This window comes from Dendrobates tinctorius, unplaced genomic scaffold (genome assembly GCF_039654945.1).
Source record: "Dendrobates tinctorius isolate UK_male_01 unplaced genomic scaffold, ASM3965494v1 ptg000018l, whole genome shotgun sequence".
In the NCBI taxonomy this organism is placed as follows: Eukaryota; Metazoa; Chordata; class Amphibia; order Anura; family Dendrobatidae; genus Dendrobates; species Dendrobates tinctorius.
In genome coordinates this window covers 17,241,324-17,266,974 of record NW_027361686.1, presented here as the reverse complement: position 1 = coordinate 17,266,974, position 25,651 = coordinate 17,241,324, and the positions used below count along the sequence as shown (strand labels likewise).

The following is a 25,651-nucleotide window of genomic DNA, read 5'->3' as shown; positions in this document are numbered from 1 at the left end:
CCCTAGTCTTCCTCTGCTGCTCTTTCCTGTGAACCTTTTTCCTGCTGAGCAACAATTTGCTGGAAACAATATCTAAAGGCCACAACTAAAAGTCTCTGCAAACCGAAACAAAAGAAACCAAAGGCTGCGATTTAGGACAATTCACCAGTGACATCTCCAATACGTTGGAGCATCACCACTCTGCAGCACCATTCAACTGTTAGGTCACCATTCTGCAGCACCATTACGCTGCCATGTAGCCAACATGCTGCAGCGCCATTCCGCTGTAACTCATCATGCTGTGCCATTATGCTTTCACGCTGCACCACCATTCCGCTGCCACGCCATCATGCTGCAGTGCCATTCCACCGTACGTCATCATGCCGTGCCATTACGCTGCTATGTCGCAATCATGTTGTGCCATTATACTTGATGTGTCGCCATCATGCTGCAGCGCCATTCCGCTCAGACGTCGCCATCATGCTGCAGCGCCATTCCGCTCAGACGTCGCCATCATGCTGCAGCGCCATTCCGCTCAGACGTCACCATCATGCTGCAGCGCCATTCCGCTCAGACGTCACCATCATGCTGCAGCGCCATTCCGCTCAGACGTCACCATCATGCTGCAGCGCCATTCCGCTCAGACGTCCCCAACATGCTGCAGCGCCATTCCACTCCAACGTCGCCATCATGCTGCAGCGCCACTCTGCTCCGACGTCGCCATCATGCTGCAGCGCCACTCTGCTCCAACGTCGCCATCATGCTGTAGCGCCACACCTCTCCGTCGTCGCCATCATGCTGCAGCGCCATTCCGCTCCAACGTCGCCATCATGCTGCAGCGCCATTCCGCTCCAACGTCGCCATCATGCTGCAGTGCCATTCCGCTCCAACGTCGCCATCATGCTGCAGAGCCATTCCGCTCCAACGTCGCCATCATGCTACAGCGCCATTCCCCTCTGACGTCGCCATCATGCTGCAGCGCCATTTCGCTCAGACGTCGCCATCATGCTGCAGCGCCATTCCGCTCAGACGTCACCATCATGCTGCAGCGCCATTCCCCTCTGACGTCACCATCACCGTCGCCATCATGCTGCAGCGCCATTCCGCTCAGACGTCGCCATCATGCTGCAGCGCCATTCCGCTCAGACGTCGCCATCATGCTGCAGCGCCATTCCGCTCAGACGTCACCATCATGCTGCAGCGCCATTCCGCTCAGACGTCACCATCATGCTGCAGCGCCATTCCGCTCAGACGTCACCATCATGCTGCAGCGCCATTCCCCTCTGACGTCGCCATCATGCTGCAGCGCCATTCCGCTCAGACGTCGCCATCATGCTGCAGCGCCATTCCGCTCAGACGTCACCATCATGCTGCAGCGCCATTCCGCTCAGACGTCACCATCATGCTGCAGCGCCATTCCGCTCAGACGTCACCATCATGCTGCAGCGCCATTCCGCTCAGACGTCACCATCATGCTACAGCGCCATTCCCCTCTGACGTCGCCATCATGCTGCAGCGCCATTCCGCTCAGACGTCGCCATCATGCTGCAGCGCCATTCCGCTCAGACGTCACCATCATGCTGCAGCGCCATTCCGCTCAGACGTCACCATCATGCTGCAGCGCCATTCCGCTCAGACGTCACCATCATGCTGCAGCGCCATTCCGCTCAGACGTCACCATCATGCTGCAGCGCCATTCCGCTCAGACGTCACCATCACGCTGCAGCGCCACTCCGCTGTGGTGTCGCCATCCTGCAGCCCCAGCCAGCCCTCTGACAGGCTCAGACATGATGCACCACAGACAGCAGCCCCGGACTGGCACAGATGCCGGCGTGCAGCTCTGGGAGGCACAGCCTGCATTACTGCCGGATCACTACAGGCACAGCACGGCTCACGGTGACCGGCAGCCAGCACAATGCCACCCACCGTCACGGATGCCGGGGTGTCAGCACTGGCAGAGATGTCACAGCCCCAGCAGTCCCGCTGCCCTGCGCCCACAGCATCACGCACCTCTCCGCTGAGCTCCCTGCGGTGGCCGCTGCACACTCTAGGATGGCGTCCCTCCTCCCAGTAATGGAGGTTTCTTCATCCGACCGAGGCCTCCCTTCTGGTGTCTCCGCTACACGGCCAGCAAGCAGCAGTATACGCCCCAGAGCCGACGCCCTTTGACCCCGGAAGTAGAACAAGAGGAAAAAGCTACATTCCTGGCAGCATTACACAACACTGCGCCGCTTCCGCCCTCAGCGTGACGTCACTTCTGCCGCACCCACAACATGGAAAGCTTTATTAACAAGGCGCGGCTTGACCCTGAGTTCACACCTTGCGTTAGCCTGCGGTTGTTTTTGTATTTTCTCCTGCCCTGGTTATATGGAAATGGCAGTTTGCCCTCATTTTTTACTGAACACTCTTGTGTTTTCCATATTGATGGTTCTTGGGTTATTACAAATCTACAGATGATCAAGAGATGCAGAGAATCCCTGGCAGTGCAGCAGCAGAGGGGCAGCAGGGTCTTTATCGCCCCTTACCGCCGTGGGAAGCATGTGGTGTAGTCATAGACTGGAGTTTGTGGACGTGGTGATAACAAATATGTTTATATTTTATTGTATTGGGAAAAGGAGGGTGACCGCACTCTTTTGTTGTATTTAAATTGTCTTTTATTATTTTTGACTATTTTATTTTTTAGTCCCCGTAGGGAGTATGCTCTTCCATTCAGCAATACTGCAGGGTTACAGTATAGAGCGGAACTAACCAGCGCCTACAAAGATAGCGGCAAGTAGGGTCTCCAGTAGACCACCGGCTGCCATGGTAACCGCTCAGCATCCCACCATCACATCACCGGGAATTAGGGGGAGAATGGGCACCATGATCAACACCGCTAGGTGATCCTGACAGTTATAGGGGTTTTCTAGGCACAAAAGAAGGATTTGTCCAATCCTGTCATTAATGAGTCCACAAACCTTGATTTTCCTTTCTTAGCTTTCCTTCAGCCACTTGTTGCTATCGTCCTGATCTAGTATTCACTATGCTCTGAACTTCCCATCAATCCCCATCCAGACTACTTATCTCGGGATGCAAACAAAAAAGAGGGACGCCTTGTCATTGGTTGAATTGGACAATTTATGTGCTAAGTATCTTCATTATTTGTATTATCTAGAGCAGTAATGCTATTCCAATTTCATACAGTATATTCCATATCTGCATGCTACAGTTGTGCTCAAAAGTTTACATACCTCGGTAGAATGTTTGCTTTCTTAACCTTTTTTTTTCAGAGAATATGAATGATAACACCAAAACTTTTTCTCCACTCATGGTTAGTGGTTGGGTGAAGCCATTTATTGTCAAACTCCTGTGTTTTCTCTCTTTAAATCCTAATGACAACCCAAAACATCCAAATGACCCTGATCAAAAGTTCACATACCCTGGTGATTTTGGCCTGATAAACATGCACAGAAGTTGACACAAATGGGTTTGAATGGCTACTAAAGGTAACATCCTCAACGGTGATCTGTTTGCTTGTAGTCATTGTGTGTGCATAAAAGCTGAGTGAGTTTCTGGGATCCAGACAGACCCTTGAATCTTTCATCCAGCCACTGATATTTCTAGATTGTGAGTCATGGGGGAAGCAAAAGAATTGTCAATGGATCTACGGGAAAAGGTAGTTGAACTGTATAAAACAGGAAAGGGATACACAAAGATATCCAAGGAATTGATAATCACAGTTTGAATGCTGCTGACTGGCATTAACAAATGGAAAATCAGGAGATCTGTAAAAACAAAACCATGGTCAGGTACACCAACAAAAATTTCATCCACACCTGCCAGGAAAATTTTTTGCTGATGCAATGAAAAACCCACAAGTAACATCACCTGAAATACTGGACTCTCTGAAAACTAGCGGTGTGGCTGTTTCAAGATGCGCAATAAGGAGGCACTTGGAGAAAAATGGGCTGCATGGTTGCATCGCCAGAAGAAAGCCATTACTGCACAAATGCCACAAAGTATCTCGCCTACAATGCGCAAAACGGCACAGAGACAAGCCTCAAAACTTCTGGAACTAGGTAATTTGGAGTGATGAGACCAAAATGTAACTTTTTGCCCACAACTATAAACATTCGATTTAGAGAGAGGTCAACAAAGCCTATGATGAAAGGAACACCATTCCAACTGTAAAGCACAGAGGTGGATCGCTGATGTTTTGGGGATTTGTTAGCTACAAAGTCACAGGAAACTTGGTCAAAGTTCAAGGAAAGATTAATGCAGCACGTTATCAGCAAATACTGGCGACAAATTTGCAGTCATCAACCCGGAAGCTGCGTATGGGATTTGCTTGGACGTTCCAACATGATAACGATCCAAAACACAAGGCCAAGACGAACAAGGTGAAGGTTCTGGTGTGGCCATCTCAGCCTCCTGACCTCAATATCATTGAGCCACTCTGGGGAGATCTCCAGCTCGCAGGTCATGCTAGGCAGCCCAGGAATTTACAGGAACTGGAGGCTTTTTGCCAAGAAGAGTGGGCAGTTTTACCATCTGAGAAAATGAAGAACTTCATCTACAACTACCACAAAAGACTTCAAGCTGTCATTGATGTTAGAGGGGGCAATACATGGTATTAAGAATGGTGTATGTGAACTTTTGATCAGGGTCATTTGGATGTTTTGAGTTGTCATTATGATTTAAAAAGAGAAAACACAGTAGTTTGACAATAAATGACTTCACCCAACCACTTACCATGAGTGGAGAAAAAGATTTGGTATTATCATTCATATTCTCTGAAAAAAGGCCAAGAAAGCAAAAATTCTGCCGGGGTATGTAAACTTGTGAGCACAACTGTATAGCATTACAGAGTGCTACTTTATATATACTGTAGAGATGGCTACTGTTAGTAAGCACCTGTTCACACATGATTTCTGTTTGGAAGTGATAGACTGGAAGTGATAGTCAGTCTTTTGATTTTTGTAAATGTGGCACCCCCAGGAGTATGGCCGCCACAGTGGCATTGCCTTCCTCCAGGGAGGGTGATGTCATGCTTGGAAGCAAGAAAGGGTCTCTCTAACAGTTAATCATTTACATGCAACACGTTCCCACTTCAGGCCAGCAGAGGGAGCTCTGAACCAGGATTGGGGGAGGAGCGCGCTCTGAGGACCAGAAAGGGAAATAGTGTGAGGAGGGCAACGAGTGTAGACGCGTGGAGAGAAGCTGGAGGTTGGGCTGAGGATAGAGAGCTCCCTCCCAGTGAGAGCGCATGATCTGGAGCCTGGTCTCCACAGTTGTATGGATACTGAACAACAGAAACCAGAGGAGTAGGAAGCTGTAAATGCTCTATTCCCAACTAAGACTCGGAGGCACAACAGCGACTGGCTAGCCAAGAGATATAGAGGGCTACAGCTGTCTGCCATACGAGGTAGTTCTAAGAGAAGATAAGAAGGAGGAACTTCAGTGTAACATAGTACTGGGTGTACCTCAAGCCAGCGCTAGGAAGGAGACTACACAACCCATCTAATAGAGAGATCCCTGAGTTGCTCCAGGCTGTAATTAGAACCCTGGACTCCATTTGCCAAGTAAAGGTAAAGAAACTGCACCATGTTGTGTCCTTGCCTCCTTCCTGCAACATCCTCCGCACTGCTACATCTCTGTGCCAAACACTACACCTTCTCCCTAAACATTTCGCTACACTGCCCTGGGACTACAGCCCTGCCTGTGGAGGGCTATAACATCACTGCTGCACCCCACCATCTGTCTGCAGCGTCGGCTTAACATCTTCGTTGCCGAACACCACAGGTGGCATCACGAATCATTCATAAACTTTATTCCCATCACTCAATCCCCTTTTTCATCGGCGCCCAGGGCCATGGACCGGGTCACTGCTGCTGTGACAATCCCCTCTGAGAGACTGGCCCGGTACCGAGTATCCCACAGCCCATTTTGGCGTCACGAACAGGATTACAGAGCCCGGTGTCCCCTAGTCCTGTGTGCCAGAGACTGTTGTGTGCTATAGACTGTGTACGAAATTGGCGCCATTGCCGCGCGCGGGAAGAAAAAGGGTAGGCCTTCGTGGGAGGAGCCTGCCGGAGAGCGCGAAGCAGTGAAGTCCCGCGCGGGAAGAGGAAAAAGCGCGTGAGAAGTGGGAGGAGCTGAGGCCTAGAGCCCGGAGCATCGGGCCTGCGAAGCGGCCGCCGGTAAGCTAACTAAGAGGGGAAGAGAATGCGCCACGCAGCAATGCAGCGGCGGACGCCGCCGCCAACCGCTCAGCGCCGCATGATGATGGATCCAATGTGGCTGTGGCTCCAATAGCGCCCACCGCAGCGGTCCCCATAATGCTGCTGTCCATGCCCTACATATCAGGAGCGGCCTGGCTACCGCAGTACTCGGGTGAGTCACATACCCTGAGTGAATTTAAAGAGAGACTGTGCAGTTTGTTTGAGGTGTATCCTCTATCTGAAAGCCAGAAGGTGAACATCCTTATTGGGCAGCTAACAGGTGCAGCACAGAGAGAAGTAAAAGCCTGGCAGGACACTGATAAAGAGATTGTCAAAAAGATTTTGGCCAAGCTAAAAAGCACCTTTGACACCCGCACTGCAGCTGCAGCTGAAATCAAGATGAGGTTCTTCGGATGTAAACAGAAAGTGCAGGACAGTATAAGGGACTATGCTCTTAACCTGCAGGAGGCGCTGCGAGCTGTCAAGCAAATTGATCCTGACAGTGTGAAAGAGGAAGACAAACTGTTAAAGGAGCAGTTCATTAAAGGACTCCTGTCCAGTACCCACAGAGCACAGCTGCGCATCATAACCCTACAAGACCCTGACCTGGACTTTGCTGATTTCAAGGACAGGGCTATTGTGTACTGCAGGAGCCAGCTGTCAACCGTCCAGCGCCCCCTAGAGGCCCAGCGATCACCTACCACCAGGAAGCAACATCTTTCCCTTCCATCCCTGTGGAGGCTGATGCACAGACTCTGGATAAAGATCCAACAGAAGAGCTGCGTCTTCAAGTCCAGGAGTTGACTAAAGGTATGGCTGCACTTACTAAAACTGTGCAGTCCCTGCAGGTGTCCTCCAAAGAGAACATCCAGCTTGCTTCCAGTCCAGAAGATGTCCCATGGCTCCGGAAGAGAAGAACCCGGCCACACCGAGGGAGGAACAACGATCGCTATGACCAGGACGGACGTCCCATCTGTCGTCGCTGCTACAAGGCAGGTCATCTTGCAAGATTCTGTCCTTTAAAAGAGCAACCCCTGGGGCAGAGGGCCAACCCCCAGGAGTAGGACCACAAGGCCCAAGGAACTAGCGAGCCAAGTATGTTGGAGGGAGACCGATCCTTCCAGTGGTGATTGACGGCATCCCCATGAACGCTTTGCTGGACACTGGCTCCCAGGTGACCACTATGCCCTATATCCTCTACAAGCGGTATTGGGCTGACTTTGAACTCACCCGTGGTCCAAGTGATGAACTAACAGTAGTTGCCAGTAATGGTCAGTCTTTACCACAAGTGGGATGTAAAGAAATTACTGTTAAAGGGGGAGGGTGGAGTTGAAATCTCAAGGTCTGATAGTTGTGGATATTGATCGACGAGAATGTAATCCCATGATGACTCTTGGTACAAATGTAATTGAAAATTGTCTTTCCGAGGTTATTGTCTTGTTGCAACAGGTGGCTGAGACTGCTGGTTCCAGTGAACAGCGAGTCCTGCAGAAGCAGATCAAGGCCCTGATGCAAAGACAACAGGTAGAACTCTCTGGCGGAGAAATTGGTAGTGTCAGAGTGAGTGATGCTTTCCCCATTGCAATACCCCCCAGATGTGAAATGTTGATTTGGTGTCGGGCAGCCATAGGCCTCAGAGGGAAGGATTTCCAGGCATTGGTAGAACCAGTATATTCTGATAGCAGGCCCACTGTCCTTACAGCCAGAGGGGTGGTTGATGTACGTAAAGGGAGAGTACCTGTACGCCTTTTGAATTGTGGGGAGGAGGAGGCCACAATACCTCGGTACGCCACAGTTGCTAAGCTGCTCACTGTCAGTAATAATGCAATGCAGGCAGCAGAGCCCTTGGTCTCATCCGACCAGGTGGAGGACAATGGCTCTGGAAAGCAACTAGAGGAGTGGTGCCAGCAACTGCAGGTGGGGACTGACTCTACACCTTCATACCAGAAAAATGGGGTTTACAGGGTGACTCAGGAATATGAGCGGGTATTCAGTAAACACCCCCTAGATTTTGGGAAGGCAAAAGGGGTTCAACATCATATCCCCATTGGAGATCATCCACCCATAAAAGAAAGATACTGGCCTATACCCCCAACACAATACCAATGTGCTAAAGGTATGTTGAGAGAGATGAAGGAAGCAGGGGTTATCCAAGACAGTTGTAGCCCCTGGGCAGCTCCAATAGTTTTTGTAAAGAAAAAGGATGGTACCATGAGAATGTGTGTTGATTACAGGAAAAATAACAGCATTACACATAAAGATGCCTACCCATTACCTAGGATTGAGGAATCATTAGCTGCACTTAAAACTGCTAACTACTTTTCCACCTTAGATCTCACTAGTGGGTATTGGCAGGTTCCCATGGCAGAGGCAGACAAGGAGAAAACAGCATTTACCACCCCAATGCGTCTCTGCGAGTTCAACTATATGCCATTCGGGCTCTGCACCGCCCCAGGAACATTTCAACAGCTGATGGAGTGCTGCCTGGGACACATGAACTTTGAGACAGTCCTGTTGTACCTTGATGATGTCATTGTTTTCTCCAAGACTTATGAAGACCATCTGGAGCACCTGGCTGAGGTGTCTGAAGCCTTGTCCAACTTTGGCCTGAAGGTGAAGCCTTCCAAATGCCACCTCCTGAAGCCCATGGTACAGTACCTCGGTCATGTGGTGAGTGCAGAAGGTGTGGCACCAGATCCTGAAAAAGTCACAGTCATCTGGGACTGGCCGAAGCCCAGTAACCTCCATGAAGTACGCCAATTTCTTGGACTGGTAGGTTACTACCGAAAATTCATCAAAGGCTTCACTGAAATAGCCACTCCTATGCAAAATCTTCTGGTGGGGCAGTCTAAGAAAGCCAAACAGAAGAATTCCACATTTGAATGGACTGAGGAGTTGGAGAGGTCCTTCTCCCGACTGAAGATGGCTCTCAGAGGAGATGAAGTTCTGGCCTACCCAGATTATGACAAACCGTTTGTGTTGTATACTGATGCCAGCAACGTGGGACTGGGAGCAGTACTGTCACAGGTACAGAATGGCAAAGAATGAGTGATCTACGCCAGCAGGAAGCTGCGTCCCACTGAAAGGAACGCCGACAACTACAGTTCCTTCAAGCTGGAGTTCCTGGCCATAGTCTGGTGGTATGATTGAGTCACCGAGGAGGAAAAAACAAAACACAAGCTCAGCCCAGAAAATCAGAGAGGTTGGAAACTAGCGGATTGCAGACCCCTAATCCTATCACACAACTAGCAGTAGCCGTGGAGTGTTCCTATGGTGATCCTAGACACCTCGTCACAGCCGGAGATCTACATAAGCCTAAAGAGAGAAAAGGGAAAAACTGCCCCAGAGCAGACCCCAAAGCAATAGGCAGCCCCCAACATATAATGACGGTGAAGCAAGATGAAAGCACTAAGACAGAAAGATAGGTTGAGCAAACGATGGGGCCCAAGCTAACTAAAAAGGACAGGACAGAAGAGCTGCTATTTGCAATCCGAGAAAACCCTGCTAAAAATATTACCAACACAACTGATAAGCAAAAAGGACCCTGAAGTCACTAGACTTCAAACCCTATATCAGCACTCAGAATATTCTGAAAGCAAAGCAAAAGAGAACACTGATCAAGGAAAAAGAATCCAGCACACCCCCGGCCGGGGATGGCTGAACTCAGAAAGCAAGGAAAACAAAACCAAAACTAATAAGTTCAATAGCAGAGCAAAAATTTATCTTTGGGAAGCAGGAATCAGACTGGTCTCCAAGAATCCAGCAGAGAAATCACCAGCCACTCAGAAGGGCATCAGCTGCCTTATATCCAGTCTGAAGTTCCCATTACCCAGTCACAATCCACCTGATCAGGTGTTTGGTTTCTTTCATCCAAATCAGCCTCACTACCTTCCTTCAACAGAAGAGGGAGATCCTCGGACACAAAAGGTGAATGAACAGATGAGCTCATAACAGTCTGGGCTGTGACGGAGAGATTCAAGCATTACCTAGCTTCAGCCAAGTTTACCATCTTCACGGACAACAACCCGTTGACTCACTTGGAAACTGCAAAACTAGGTGCACTGGAGCAGCAATGGATGGCTTGGCTGTCTAACTATGAATTTACCATCAAGTACAGAGCGGGGCACAAGAATGCCAATGCTGATGCGCTGTCCAGAATGCCTAATCTGCCAGACGCAGGAGAAGACCCGGAGGCTCTTGAAGAAATAGAGTTGCCTCCCTTCCACCGGCCACTTGCGGCCCAACGTGCTCAAGGAGTGAGAAACAGATGGTCTGGCTTTAAAGAGGTCACCCTAAATCCATTGCCCCATCATGATTGGGCAGAAACTCAGGATGATGACCCCGCAGTCCGCCTGGTGAAGGAGCTACTGTCACAAGCTGACTCACGCCCAGAGTCGAATGCTCCTGAAGAAACCCAGCAGTTGTGGAAGGAAAGAGGTTGGCTGTTCATCTATGAAGGAAAGCTGTGTCAGAGGAGTATCAATGCCCGCACTCATGAGCTGGTCTGGCAGGTAGTAGTCCCAAAGAGAGAGGCATCAATGGTCTTGAAAGCATACCACAATGGAGCTGGCCACTTCGGATGGAAGAAGTTGGAAGCATTGCTCCGGGAGAGATTCTACTGGGCTGGTATGAGGAAAGCCATTGAAAAGTGGTGCTGAGAGTGTGGACAATGTAACCTGCGCAGAAAGGATCGAAACAGCCAGAGAGCTCCTCTGCAGCCAATAGTAACCAAACAGTCACTCAAGTTGGTAGCCCTGGACCATGTGAAGCTGGTTCCAAGCCAGTCGGGCTACATCTATGCTCTTACCATCGTGGACCACTACTCAAGATTCCTGATACTTGTGCCTGTCAAAGATCAAACAGCCAGGACAGCAGCCAGAGCCTTTCAACAGCACTTCTGTAGATCACATGGATATCCTGAGCACGTGCTTACAGATCAAGGTCCCGCCTTTGAGGCAGAAGTTTTCCAGGAATTCTGTAACTTGTATGGTTGTAAGAAGATCCGGACAACACCATACCATCCACAGACCAATGGCATGTGTGAAAAGATGAACCAGGTAGTGATCGACCTGCTGAAGACCTTGCCTTTGGAGGAGAAGAATCTGTGGTCAGAAAAGTTGTCAGATCTGGTAGACCTCTACAACCACATTCCTGTGAATTCTACCAACTGCACTCCAGCGTACCTAATGAGAGTGAGGCCTGGTAAACTGCCTATTGATTTGGATATGGGATTCCTTACACCTGAGGTGACGTCACCAGATGCTGATTGGCACACAGAAAGGCAGGAACAGTACAGAAGAGTACAAGAGTGTGTAGAGAAGAGTCTATCTCAGGCAAGGCAAAAACAAGAACGGCACTACAACCAGCATGCACCTGCGGTCCCCTTTTCACCAGGAGAACAAGTCCTCCAGAGGAAAAGAAGACTGCATAAATTGGATGACCAATGGGAAGCTGAACCCTACACCATTTTACCCTCAAATTTTGACAATACCAAGGTGTGCCTTATTAGTAAAGACGGAGGAGAAACCTCAGCAGCCGTATCAAGGGATCATTTGAAATTATACCCTGACCAGTTAAGAGAAAGAATGGAAGAACAAGATAACATCCAACCCCTAGAAGAAGAAAAGGTCAGCACCATACTTGGAGAATTCCCTGCCAATTGGACTAAAGTAAATGATGCAATAGTGGTGCCAGTGTTGACCTTTCCCCGACTGGTAGCACAGGAAGAAGTGACTCAAGAAAATCCTGAGGATCAGGAAAATCAGGCAGCAGATGCCACACCAGCAGTGGAGCCAGAGAACCCTCGCCCTGCCAGTGGTGAATCTGTTATACCCATGGTGAGTCTAAAAGAGTTCGCAGACAATCTAATATCCCTGTGCCATGCAGAAGCACCAGTAGTGAATCCAGTACATTACACACTACACCAGTAGGATCCCCAGTCACACCAGTGTTACGCAGGTCTATCCGCACTACACAAGGTATACCGCCCATCAGATATCGTGTATAAACAAGTAAATGTAAATGTTGAAATTGTATGTATATATGTAACTGTTTTCAAGTTTGTGCCTACAGGTAATCTGTAAGAGTTTTCTTTTGAATTTTCCAGTTTTATTTTATGGACATTGGACCACAGGACTTGTGTGGTCAACACCAACCTTGTAAATAATTCACCATTTGCCCAGGAATGGACCATGAACATTGATGCTTGGACTTATCATCATAGGACTATTTTGGGGGCTTTTAGTTTTTGTACATTTTTCAAATCTTGTAACCTTCATATTGTTTATTTGCCATTTGTTATATGTTATTCATGTTTTTCATCAGCCCAGGAGTGCTGACTTGCACTAGGGGGGAATGTGGCGCCCCCACGAGTATGGCCGCCACAGTGGCATTGCCTTCCTCCAGGGAGGGTGATGATCTCCTTGGAAGCAAGGAAGGGTCTCTCTAACAGTTAATCATTTACATGCAACACGTTCCCACTTCAGGCCAGCAGAGGGAGCTCTGTACCAGGATTGGGGGAGGAGCGCGCTCTGAGGGCCAGAAAGGGAAATAGTCAGTTAGCGTGAGGAGGGCAACGAGTGTAGACGCGTGGAGAGAAGCTGGAGGTTGAGCTGAGGATAGAGAGCTCCCTCCCAGTGAGAGCGCATGATCTGGAGCCTGGTCTCCACGGTTGTATGTACTGAAGGTCCTTCAACAGAAACCAGAGGAGTCGAAAGCTGTAAATGCTCTATTCCCAACTAAGACTCGGAGGCACAACAGCGACTGGTGAGCCAAGAGAGATAGAGGGCTACAGCTGACTGCCATACGAGGTAGTTCTAAGAGAAGATAAGAAGGAGGAACTTCAGTGTAACATAGTACTGGATGTACCTCAAGCCAGCGCTAGGAAGGAGACTACACAACCCATCTGATAGAGATATCCCTGAGTTGCTTCCAGGCTAGCCTGCTCCTGTGCCATCTGTAATCAGAACCCTGGACTGCGCTTGCCAAGTAAAGGTAAAGAAACTGCACCCTGTTGTGTCCTTACCTCCTTCCTGCAACATCCTCCGCACTGCTACATCTCTGTGCCAAACACTGCACCTTCTCCCTAAACATTATGCTGCACTGCCCTTGGACTACAGCCCTGCCTGTGGAGGGCTATAACATCACTGCTGCACCCCACCATCTGTCCCAGAGGATCTGTCTGCAGCGTCGGCTTAACATCTTCATTGCCGAACACCACAGGTGGCGTCACGAATCATTCATAAACTTTATTCCCATCACTCAATCCCCTTTTTCATGGGCGCCCAGGGCCACGGACCGGGTCACCGCTGCTGTAACAATCCCCTCAGAGACTGGCCCGGTACCGAGTACCCCACAGCCCTGGGCGGGCGACCCATATACATTTCCTAGGAGGCAGTGTACTCTGGGTTCTGTGTCACTGCTGTGTCCGCCCCACAGCTCACAAAATCTCCTTACCGTTTGTGTCAGTCTAGTAAATGCAGACTATCTCAGTTGCTAAGGAAACTTATTTATTATTGGTGGTGCAGTGGCCAACAATATAGTAGATATCCAAGTGAGATTGAATGAAAAGCAGAACTCACCAGTTTCCTTAGTGATAAAATGAAGTCCTATATTTAGATAATCTGGACAATCGTTAGGTGGTAGTGCGGCGTGCAGAGAGAGACATGCAGGGGAACAGGTGGATGACAGCCATTTTGCGCTCGAGTAGCGCTTCTACGGGTCCAATCCTATATATATAGTGTGACATACATGCAGCATGTGACGCACATTTATACACCGAGCACATACACACATGTATACACAGAGCACATACATAGACATATTTCTACACCGAACACCGCATGTATATCTTGAACTGTCCTCCCACCTCTCCTCCTGCTCCCTCTTTGACCAGCTACAATCTGGCTTCCGACCGCATCACTCAACTGAAACTGCCCTAACTAAGTCACTAACGACCTACTAACCTCCAAGAGCAAGCGACACTATTCTGTCCTCCTTCTCCTGGACCTGTCTTCTGCCTTCGACACCGTGGACCATTCCCTCCTGCTACAGATTCTCTTATCTCTTAGAAATGTAGGGGTCGGTGGCAGGCTGGGGCGGAGGGTAGCGTGCTGTGGTATTTAGGAGATGTGGCTGGTAGGCGGCGGAGGTGTGCTGAACTCACAGGAATGGGGGGTGACCCGCTTCTTGACGTCGACAGCCAAGAGACAGAGGCAGGAAAAGTATTCAACAGGGTTTGGTTTTATTGGCTGCCCTTACGACGACTTGCACCATACATGACAGCTGGTTTACACTGTTTTACCACTGCAGACAGGCCCGGGCACCCTCACTTGTTCACTTTCTCCATCAGGCATACTTCGTGGCTCTATCCACCGTGACTGCCCTAGGCCAATCCACCACGGAGTTTCACCTTACAAAGTCCACCGTACACCAGGCCCTCACAGGCCGTCTCTTCCTGGGACCAATGTGCTGTAGGTCACCCCCCGTGACCGTTTTCTACCGTCAGAAAGTCTCTGAGGGGTCTCCTCTGTGTGACAGACCCTGCTTCTTTGTGAGCTCCCCTGGCTGACTGAAGCTTCTAGAAGCTTACCTCAGTATTTGTACTGTCAGCCTGGATAGCCCCGCCCACTGTCACCTGACAGTCACCTTTGCCCAATCAGAGTCACCTTGACCTGTGGCAGTTACATAACCACTGTCATCAGTGCTCTCCACTGACCTCTAATGGGCAAACTGCCACATGACACTCTCTGTTCCTATCTCTCTGTCTCTTACTACAGACAGAGCTGTCCAACAGCTCAACCTCCCCACAGAATCACAGACTTGGACCTATCCTGGATCTCATCATACCTAACAGAACCGTGTCACCCTCTTACACACCACCTCCTCACCTCGCCCCCTGTCTGTCGGTGTTCCTCAAGGCTCAGTCCTAGGACCCCTACTCTTCTCCATCTACACCTTCGGCCTGGGACTGCTCATAGAATTCCACGGTTTGCAGTATCACCTCTACGCCAATGACACGCAGATCTACCTATCTGGACCTGTCCTCACCTCCTTACTGACCAAAATTGCACAATATCTGTCTGCTATCTCAGCCTTCTTTTCTGCTCGCTTTTTCAAACTGAACATGGACAAAACAGAATTCATAATCTTTCCCCCATCTCACTCTACCCCTCCACCAGACCTATCCATGAATGTCAATGGCTGTTCACTTTCCCCAGTCCCGCACGCTCGGTGCCTTGGGGCGATCCTCGACTCTACCCTCTCTTTCAAACCACATATCCAAGCCCTTGCCTCCTCCTGCCGCCTCAAACTCAAAAATATTTCCCGGATCTGCGGATTCCTCAACTGTGAAACCACAAAAACACTAGTGCACGCCCTTATCTCCCGCTTTGACTACTGCAACCTCCTACTCTCTGGCCTCCCCTCTAGCACTCTGGCACCACTCCAGTCCATCCTACACTCTGCTGCCTGACTAATCCACCAGTCTCCCCGCTGTTCCCCAGCTTCCCCCCCTATGCCAGGCCCTTCACTGGCTGCCTATAGCCCAGAGGCTCCAGTTCAATACCCTAACCATAACATACAAAGCCATCCACAACCTGTCTCCTCCATACAACTGTGACATGGTCTCCCGGTACCTACCCGCACGCAACCTTCGATCCTCTCAAGATCTCCTCTACTCCCCCTTATCTCTACTTCCCAAAACCCCATACAAGACTTCTCCCATGCTTCCCCCATACTCTGGAACTCTCTACCCCAACACATCAGACTCTCACCAACAATGGAAACCTTCAAGAAGAACCTGAAGACCCACCTGTTCCGACAAGCCTACAGCCTGCAATGATCCTCAATCTACTGAACCACCGCCCGACCTGCTCTACCCTCTCCTACTGTATCCTCACCCAGCCCTGTAGACTGTGAGCCCTCACGGGCAGGGTCCTCTCTCCTTCTGTACTTGTGTGTCCCTTGTCCTATACATGTTCATTGCACTTGTCTATATTTCCCCTTTTCACATGTAAAGCGCCATGGAATAAATGGTGCTATATAAATGTATAATAATAATAATATGCAGAGCACATACTGTACATACAGACACAAGCATGCATAGAGCACGTACATACATGTAGAGAAAAAGTGTTTGCCCCTTCCTGATTTCCTATTCTTTTGCATGTTTGTCACACTTAAATGTTTCAGATCACCAAAGAAATTTAAATATTAGACAAAGATAACACAATCACAAAATGAAAAAAAAAAATTAAATGAAGTCTTTGTTATTTAAGGAAAAAGAAATCCAAACCTACAGAGCCTTGTGTGAAAAAGTGATATCCCCCTAAACCGAATAGCTGGTTGGGCCACCATTGGCAGCAACAACTGCAATCAAGCGTTTGCGATAACTGGCATTGCGTCTATTACAAAGCTCTGGAGGAATTTGGGCCCACTCATCATCTTTGCAGAATTGTTGTAATTCAGCTACATTGGAGTGTTTCCAAGCATTAATCGCCTTTTTAAAGGGAACCTGTCAGCAGGAATAAAGTTGTTAACCTACAGATAGGGGGTTAATCTGCAGGTTAACAGCGCTATGATGCTGTCCGGGGCCTGCACACAGCCCAATGTAGCGTGGATAAAATGATCTTTTTATCAATATTCAGTCATAGGGGTGGGGTCAGTGACAGTTCAGTCACCACTGAATATACAGAGCGGCAGCTGTAACTGCACCCCCGGCCCTGAATGACAACTGACCGCAATGTAGAGCCAGTGTCAGTCAGGGCTAGGGGCGCAGTTACAGTTGTGGCCAATAGTATTCACACCCCTGCAATTCTGTCAGATAATACTCAGTTTCTTCCTGAAAATGATTGCAAACACAAATTCTTTGGTATTATTATCTTCATTTAATTTGTCTTAAATTAAAAAACACAAAAGAGAATGAAGCAAAAAGCAAAACATTGATCATTTCACACAAAACTCCAAAAATGGGCCAGACAAAAGTATTGGCACCCTCAGCCTAATACTTGGTTGCACAACCTTAAGCCAAAATAACTGCAACCAACCGCTTCCGGTAACCATCAATGAGTTTCTTACAATGCTCTGCTGGAATTTTAGACCATTCTTCTTTGGCAAACTGCTCCCCAGGTCCCTGATATTTGAAGGGTGCCTTCTGCAAACTGCCATTTTTAGATCTCTCCACAGGTGTTCTATGGGATTCAGGTCTGGACTCATTGCTTGCCACCTTAGAAGTCTCCAGTGCTTTCTCTCAAACCATTTTCTAGTGCTTTTTGAAGTGTTTTGGGTCATTGTCCTGCTGGAAGACCCGTGACCTCTGAGGGAGACCCAGCTTTCTCACACTGGACCCTACATTATGCTGCAAAATTTGTTGGTAGTCTTATGACTTCATAACGCCATGCACACGGTCAAGCAGTCCAGTGCCAGAGGCAGCAAAGCAACCCCAAAACATCGGAACCTCCGCCATGTTTGACTGTAGGGACCGTGTTCTTTTCTTTGAATGCCTCTTTTTTTCTCCTGTAAACTCTATGTTGATGCCTTTGCCCAAAAAGCTCTACTTTTGTCTCATCTGACCAGAGAACATTGTTCCAAAACGTTTTAGGCTTTTTCAGGTAAGTTTTGGCAAACTCCAGCCTGGCTTTTTTATGTCTTGGGGTAAGAAGTGGGGTCTTCCTGGGTCTCCTACCATACAGTCCCTTTTCATTCAGACGCCGACGGATAGTACGGGTTGACACTGTTGTACCCTCGGACTGCAGGGCAGCTTGAACTTGTTTGGATGTTAGTCCAGATTCTTTATCCAACATCCGCACAATCTTGCGTTGAAATCTCTTGTCAATTTTTCTTTTCCATCCACATCTAGGGAGGTTAGCCACAGTGCCATGGGCTTTAAACTTCTTGATGACACCGCGCGGTAGACACAGGAACATTCAGGTCTTTGGAGATGGACTTGTAGCCTTGAGATTGCTCACGCTTCCTCACAATTTGGTTTCTCAAGTCCTCAGACAGTTCTTTGGTCTTCTTTCTTTTCTCCTTGCTCAATGTGGTACACACAAGGACACAGGACAGAGGTTGAGTCAACTTTAATCCATGTCAACTGGCTGCAAGTGTGATTTGGTTATTGCCAACACCTGTTAGGTGCCACAGGTAAGTTACAGGTGCCGTTAATTACACAAATTATAGAAGCATCACATGATTTTTCGAACAGTGCCAATACTTTTGTCCACCCTCTTTTTTATGTTTGGTGTGGAATTATATCCAATTTGGTTTTAGGACAATTCTTTTTGTGTTTTTTCATTTAAGACAAATTAAATGAAGATAATAATACCAAAGAATTTGTGTTTGCAATCATTTTCAGGAAGAAACTGAGTATTATCTGACAGAATTGCAGGGGTGTCAATACTTTTGGCCACAACTGTATGACTGAATACTGAGTATTGGCGGATTGAATAAAGATCAATTTCTCCCAGCTGCATTCAGCTACATGCAGGCACCAAGCAGCATTATAACGTTGTTAGCCTGCAGAATAACCGCATATATGTAGGTTAACAGCTTTATTCCTGGTGACAGGTTTCCTTTAAGGTCATGTCACAGCATCTCAATCAGATTAAGGTCAGTATTCTGATTAGGCCACTGCCACTCCAAAGTCTTAATTTTGTTTTCCTTATGCCGTTCAGAGGAGGACTTGCTGGTGTGTTTTGAATCATTGTCCTGCTGCATAACCCAAGTGCGTTTATCATGACTCCGTTGGCAGGTGCCCTGGGGCTAGGTGCTTCTTCACTGTCCCTAACACTAGGGGCATCCTAGCTCGCCCTGTTCCTCGGATTACTTCTGATGGTGAAGACGCCAGGACCACATACCTTGCCTTAGCTACAGAATCCGCCCTCAATATGTACCCTTTCCCCACCCAGGGAAGAGGGGAGTAGTAGTGTATCGCATTATACCAACCAGACAAACAATGTAATACCAACAGGGATAAAGGAAAATGCCAATCATACCAACAGGGATAAAGGAAAATGCCAATCATAAAAATATACTCACACAAACAAAAGAGGTAAACACCGGGGAGTGTAGGATGGAGTAAAACCATAGTAGGAGAAGGGCAATGTGGTTATTAGCACACAATCAAAACCTAGCAACAGTCACAGATAAAGCCACAAAACGCCTTCTCAAACAACAGCGACCAACCCTCATCTCCTAACCATGCAGCATAAGCTACTCTGGCAATGAGTGCTAGCCAAGACCCATATTATATAGGAGATGGAAGTGGCTAACTGCACAGCTGACATCCTTAGGGTATGTGCACACGTTGTGGATTCTCCTGCGGATTTTTGCACACAAAAAACGCAGCTCTTGGCAGAAAACGCAGGTGCGGTTTTGCAGCGCTTTTGATGCTTTTTTGCCTCGGATTTGATGCGGTTTTGTATGCATTTTTGTAAGCTAAATAAAGATATGTTATTTAACAAAAAAAAGATTTGTGATATCATTTCTGTCCAACCTCCTCCTTTACATTTGTCCAACCCACACTACATTACACACAGATAGACAGACAGACAGACAGATAAATATGGGATAGATAGCTAGATAGATAGATAAATATGGGATAGATAGATATATGGATAGATATATCTATCTATCCATAGATATATCTATAGCTATTTCCATAGATATACCTATAGATATTTCCATAGATATATCTATGGTGTAAAGCAGCGGCGTCCACGCTGTGCAGAGAAGAGGCAGTGACCCAGCAAGTTCAAACAAAAAAAAAGTGTTTAATGTCCACAAAAAACCACTCACAGTGCACAACATGCTGTATCCTCCGGATCACAGCCGGGAAGCAACAAAACAGTCCGTGGCCAGTTTCCATGAGTGACCGTGTTGCCCGGGTATGAAAGGGGTGCCAGTCCTTGGCTAAGCTTGGCCCTGTGTTGCCTCACACAGGGAGCTCTGCAGACCACTGCTCTCTCTCTCTGTGCGACTCAGAACTGACACACCCAAAACACTTTCTGCAGGGTTTTTTTTTCCTTTCTCCAATCTGTGGCCATAGGCCACTTATAAGACCTGGGCTGGAGGAAATAGACCGGACCCCCACTACCTTCCTGCAGTCCGTTTCAAAAATAAAAGCCCATACCTGGTTTTCCTGAATAAACTCCTTGGTCCAAATAACTTGACCAGGCTCAAACTCACTTTTATTCTGCCCTGTGAGTCACAGGCACACTGCTGCGACGACAGAGCACTCCAGCGGATCTAATACGCTTCTGAGCGCATTCTGGGGGACACATAGCGACCCTCACATATGACTCTGGTCGCTGCCTCACATACCCCCCCCTCTGTTCAAGCTTGTGGGGTTGAACATTTGTCACCACACAGGGGGCCCATGACAGGGGCCTTCCTCGCCCTATATTCCACTGAGAAACTGACGTTTTCTAGGGACAGGAACCATCTGGTGACTCGGGCATTCCTCTCTTTTGCGTTTCTCATCCAGACGAGGGGAGAATGGTCTGTTACCAAACAAAACTGACGCCCGAGCAGATAATAGCGTAGGGACTCCAAGGCCCATTTAATCGCCAAGCACTCCTTTTCCACTACGCTATAATTTTTCTCTGCCGGGGTCAGTTTCCTGCTCAAGTAGGTGACTGGATGCTCATCCCCGTTCACCTCTTGTGACAGCACCGCTCCTAGACCTACCTCCGAGGCATCGGTTTGCACAATAAAGGTCTTTTTGAAGTCGGGGTTGATGAGGACCGGCTGTCCACACAACGCCGACTTCAGGGACTCAAATGCTTTTTCCACCTGAGGATTCCCCGCAAAATTTGGTATAAACTGGCGGTAGTAACCAATGATGCCAAGGAATGCTCTCACCTGCTTAGTACTTAAGGGTTTGGGACAGTTTTTGATGGCCTCAGTCTTGTTTACTTGGGGTTTGATCACCCCGCGACTGATCACATAACCCAAGTACCGAGCTTCCCTATCGCACATTTCTTTGCGTTTGCTGTTAACCCTGCGACTCGGAGCGAGTCTAACACGGCTTGTACCCGGGACAGGTGGGTCTCCCAGTTGGTACTAAAGATGACTATGTCATCTAAATAGGCCGATGTGTATTTCCGAAGAGGTTCTAATACTCAGTCCATCAGCCTCTGGAATGTGGCCGGAGCCTCATGTAACCCAAAGGGTAAGACAACATAGTGAAACAGACCCTCTGGCGTGATAAATGCGGTCTTCTCTTTAGTCGATTCTGTCAGGGGAACCTGCCAGTACCCTTTTGTGAGGTTGAGCGTGGTGAAGTACTGGGCCTTTCCCAGTCTTTCAATAAGCTTGTCCACCCGAGGCATTGGGTAGAGGTCAAATTTTGACACCTCATTTAACTTCCTGAATTCATTACAGAAGCATAACAACCCATCCAGTTTTGTTATTAGCACAATAGGGCTAGCCCACTCACTCCGGGACTCTTCAATGGCTCCAAATTGAAGCATTTGCCTCACTTCAGCCACTATCGCTTGCCTCCTGGCTTCTGGCACTCGGTATGGTTTCATCCGTACCCTAACCTGGGGCTCGGTGATAATGTCATGCTGTATCACCGAGGTTCGTCTCGGCAGCTCTGAGAATACATCCGTATTCTGCTGCACTAAAGCTCGAGCCTCCCGTCGCTGCTGTTTTGTGAGGGAGTCATTTACTTTTACCTCACACCCAGCCGGGTCCTTGGCCATAGCCAGAGGGACCCCCATTTATATGACCGGAGTCGCCTCAGTAACCAAACATTCTCGGTTCTTCCAGGTCTTTAGCAGGTTTACATGGTACAGCTGCTCGGGTTTCCTTTTCCCAGGTTGGCACACCTTATAATTCACTTCCCCCACTTTCCCCCGTATCTCATAAGGCCCTTTCCACTTGGCCATGAGTTTACTCTCTTGGGTGGGTACTAGTACCAACACCCGGTCTCCTCCTTTAAAGGTCCTGACCGTGGTCCTTTTATTATACTTGCGGCTCTGAGCGGCCTGGGCATCCAACAGATGCTCCTTTACTCTGGGCCGCACGATGACAATCCGATCCTGCATTTTTGTCACATACTCAATGACACTTTTATGGGGAGTGGGCTCCTGTTCCCACGTCTCTTTGGCTACATCTAGCAATCCTCTTTGGTGCCTGCCATACAATAGCTCAAACGGTGAGAACCCTGTTGACACCTGCGGTACCTCGCGAATGGCGAACATTAGATAGGGCAGAAACATGTCCCAATCCCTGCCATCCTTGGCGATTACCTTTTTTAGCATGGCTTTGAGGTTCTTATTAAACCTCTCCACCAACCCATCGGTTTGTGGATGGTACACCGACGTGCGTAGCTGTTTGATTTGGAGCAGCTAACACAGCTCCTTGGTCACCTTAGACATAAATGGAGTACCTTGCTCAGTAAGGATATCCTTGGGTAGCCGTAAGCGACAGAACATGGCGAACAGTTCACGGGCTATTAGTTTAGCCAAAGTGTGGCGGAGGGGTATCGCCTCTGGGTACCGGGTGGCGTAATCTACAACTACTAATATGTGCTGGTGGCCCCGGGCGGACTTTACTAATGGCCCTACCAGATCCATCGCAATCCGCTCAAAAGGTACCTCTATAATGGGCAGAGTCACCAAAGGACTCCGGTAGTTCGTGGTGGGTGAGGTTAGTTGGCACTCCGGACATGTGTCGCAATACCTTTTGACCTCAAAATAGACCCCAGGCGAGAAAAACCACTGTAATATGCGCTCTAGCGTCTTTTTGGCCCCCAAATGCCATCCCAGCATGTGAGAGTGAGCCATATTGAGCACCTCCCGACGATAGGGTTGAGGCACCACCAGCTGTTCTACCACCTCATCCCTGATTTTATCCACCCTGTACAGTAACTCTTGGTTGATCTCCATCCGGGGAAGCTTCCTCTCTACACCTGGTTGTTGAGCCACCCCATTTACCACGATTACTCTTTCCCTGGCCTAGGTCAAAGTGGGGTCCTGGAGATGGGCAGTCCCGAACTTACCAGGTGACACCTCCAGCTCCGGAATGGGTGAGTTCTCCTCAACTTCTCCTGCCAACACCTCTACGGGAAACCTATCGGGGTTGCACTCTGTCCCTATGTTGGTGACCCCTACGGCAGGAATCCCTGACTTGGGATCTTCAGGTTCAGCGCCCGGAATACTTTTTACCCTAAGAGGGTTAACCCTGGTCTCCCACAGGGACCAGAACAGGGGAAAATCTCTTCCTAATACAGTCCCATACGGAAGAGTCTTTACCACTCCCACCACATGTTTTATCTCCCCACATGTGGTGGAGAACGTGACCTCCTCAGTGGGGTACTCACGGAGGTCCCCATGTATGCATACTACCCCCACCTTCCGTCCATTAGGTCTATCCCCGGCAACCAGGGATCCGTGTACCAGGGTCACCAAGCTCCCGGAGTCCAAGAGAGCGTCCGTCTGGTACCAATTGACGAGTACCTCACACCGCTGAGGTTAGGTACCGGCAGGGTCTGTAGTGTCAGTGCAGACTGGCTGGGCATACATAGATACACGGCGGGTATACCCGCAGTCCATGGGTTCGGTTGCTACGGGGCAGTTAGCAATCACATGTCCAGGCTCTTTGCACCGCCAACACTTAAGGACTGGGGCCCAAGGGTACCTTGGGACTACGCTAGGGAACACCTCCTTCCGAGATATCCCCTCAGTACGGGCACGATCCGTATTGACTTTGGTGGAGGGTTGTAGACTTCTCCCAGGCTCCTGAGCTGAAGGGGCCTTACGTGACAGCCGAAGTGGGGCAGTGTCCCATATAAAGTCTTGAGTGGCTGTAAGCTGCTCAACCAGTCCTACCACCTGGTCCAGAGTGCCCGGATCCCCTTTCCCCACCCAACGTTGTATGACGGCTGGTAGGTCCCTCACCAGCCGGTCGACCACCACCACCCTCTCTACCATCTGGATCGGGGTTAAAGTCTCAGGCTGTAGCCATTTTTTAACCAGTTGCAGTAAGTCATAGGCTTGAGACCAGGCCGGGCGAGTCTCAGAAAAGGACCACTGGAACACCCGTTGGGCCCGCACATATGTACAGTATTAACGCCCAGTCGGGCAAGGAGCTCACCATTCAGCTTCCCATAGTCCAGGGCATCGTCCTGACTGAGGTCCAGCTAGGCCTTTTGTGCATCTCCCGTCAAGAAGTTGGACACCACCTCAGCCCACTGAGCCACCGGCAAATTCTCCCGCTCTGCAGTGCTTTCAAAAATGGTGAGAAAAGCCTCCATGTCGTCCTCAGGTGCCATCTTCCTCAGTGCTGAGCGGACCTTGTACCGGGCTTCCGATCGGTATGTGGTGGCTGAGGTACCTGCCTCTTGCAGAGCCGCAATCTGCTACACAATTAAATTGTTGGTCTGTTGCTGCTCATGTAGCTGCTGCTGCTCCTCTTGCAGCATCGACTGTCGCACCTGAGAGGCGGCCAACTGTCTCAGTATTTCCTCCATCTTATCAGTGGACTTAAGCTGCAGCGTTGCAGGCCTAATATACGACATGCAGCACGCTTTGGGTATGCCTCAGTTCACACTGCCCGCATTCTCCAACCAAGTGTAAAGCAGCGGCGTCCATGCTGTGCAGATAAGAGGCAGCGACCTAGCAAGTTCAAACGACCCCTGGGTTAGCCCCCCTCCCATAGTGAGAATTTGGTTTAAAAATGATTACATTCGTTAGATCTTTGTTAGATCCGGTTTGATCAACCAAAGCTAACATTAGATCTCCGCTACAAACTGAGATATCTATGATCTTTTCCAGGGAGGGGGCTAACCCGTAGCTAGCCCCCCCAACATTGAAATTTGCCATTTTTTGGATGGATTCTGATAGATATTCGTTAGATCAGGTTTGATCAGCAAAAATTAACGTTAGATCTCCTTTCATTCCCGAGATATTGGGGGTGTCAAGTGGGGGGTTGGCTACGGGTTAGCCCCCCTACTTTGAAATTTGCTGGTTTTTGGATGGATTCTGATAGATATTCGTTAGATCCGGTTTGATCAGCAAAAATTAACGTTAGATCTCCTTTCGTTCCTGAGATATTGGGGGTGTCAGGTGGGGGGTTATCTACGGGTTAGCCCCCCAACTTTGAAATTTGCCGTTTTTTTGATGGATTTTGATAGATATTCATTAGATCCAGTTTGATCAGCAAAAATTAACGTTAGATCTCCTTTCGTTCCCGAGATATTGGGGGTGTCAGGTGGGTGGTTAGCTACGGGTTAGCCCCCCCTACTTTTACAATTGCCGGTTTTTGGATGGATTCTGATAGATATTCGTTAGATCTGGTTTGAAAAGCAAAAATTAACGGTTGATCTCCTTTCGTTCCCGAGATATTGGGGGTGTCAGGTGGGGGGTTAGCTCGGGTTAGCCCCCCCACTTTGAAATTTGCCGGTTTTTGGATGGATTCTGATAGATATTCGTTAGATCCGCAGCCTTTGTTGCTATTTCCATTCTTCA

The 25,651-nt window shown here is 48.8% G+C and overlaps 1 protein-coding gene across 8 annotated transcripts in view; it reads right to left on the bottom strand.

Annotated features, from left to right (window-relative positions):
- Positions 1-2,198, bottom strand: part of LOC141082564 (epsin-1-like) — a 141,678-nt gene extending 139,480 nt beyond the window's left edge. For 3 of the 8 annotated variants that reach the window (XM_073566512.1, XM_073566515.1, XM_073566518.1), the window contains exon 1: positions 1,990-2,198. The gene's annotated coding sequence lies outside the window, so the exon portion shown is untranslated. The remainder of the gene's footprint in view (positions 1-1,989) is intronic. The other 5 variants (XM_073566517.1, XM_073566516.1, XM_073566519.1 and 2 more) reach the window with 3 other exon arrangements.
- Between the last annotated feature and the right edge of the window lie 23,453 nt (positions 2,199-25,651).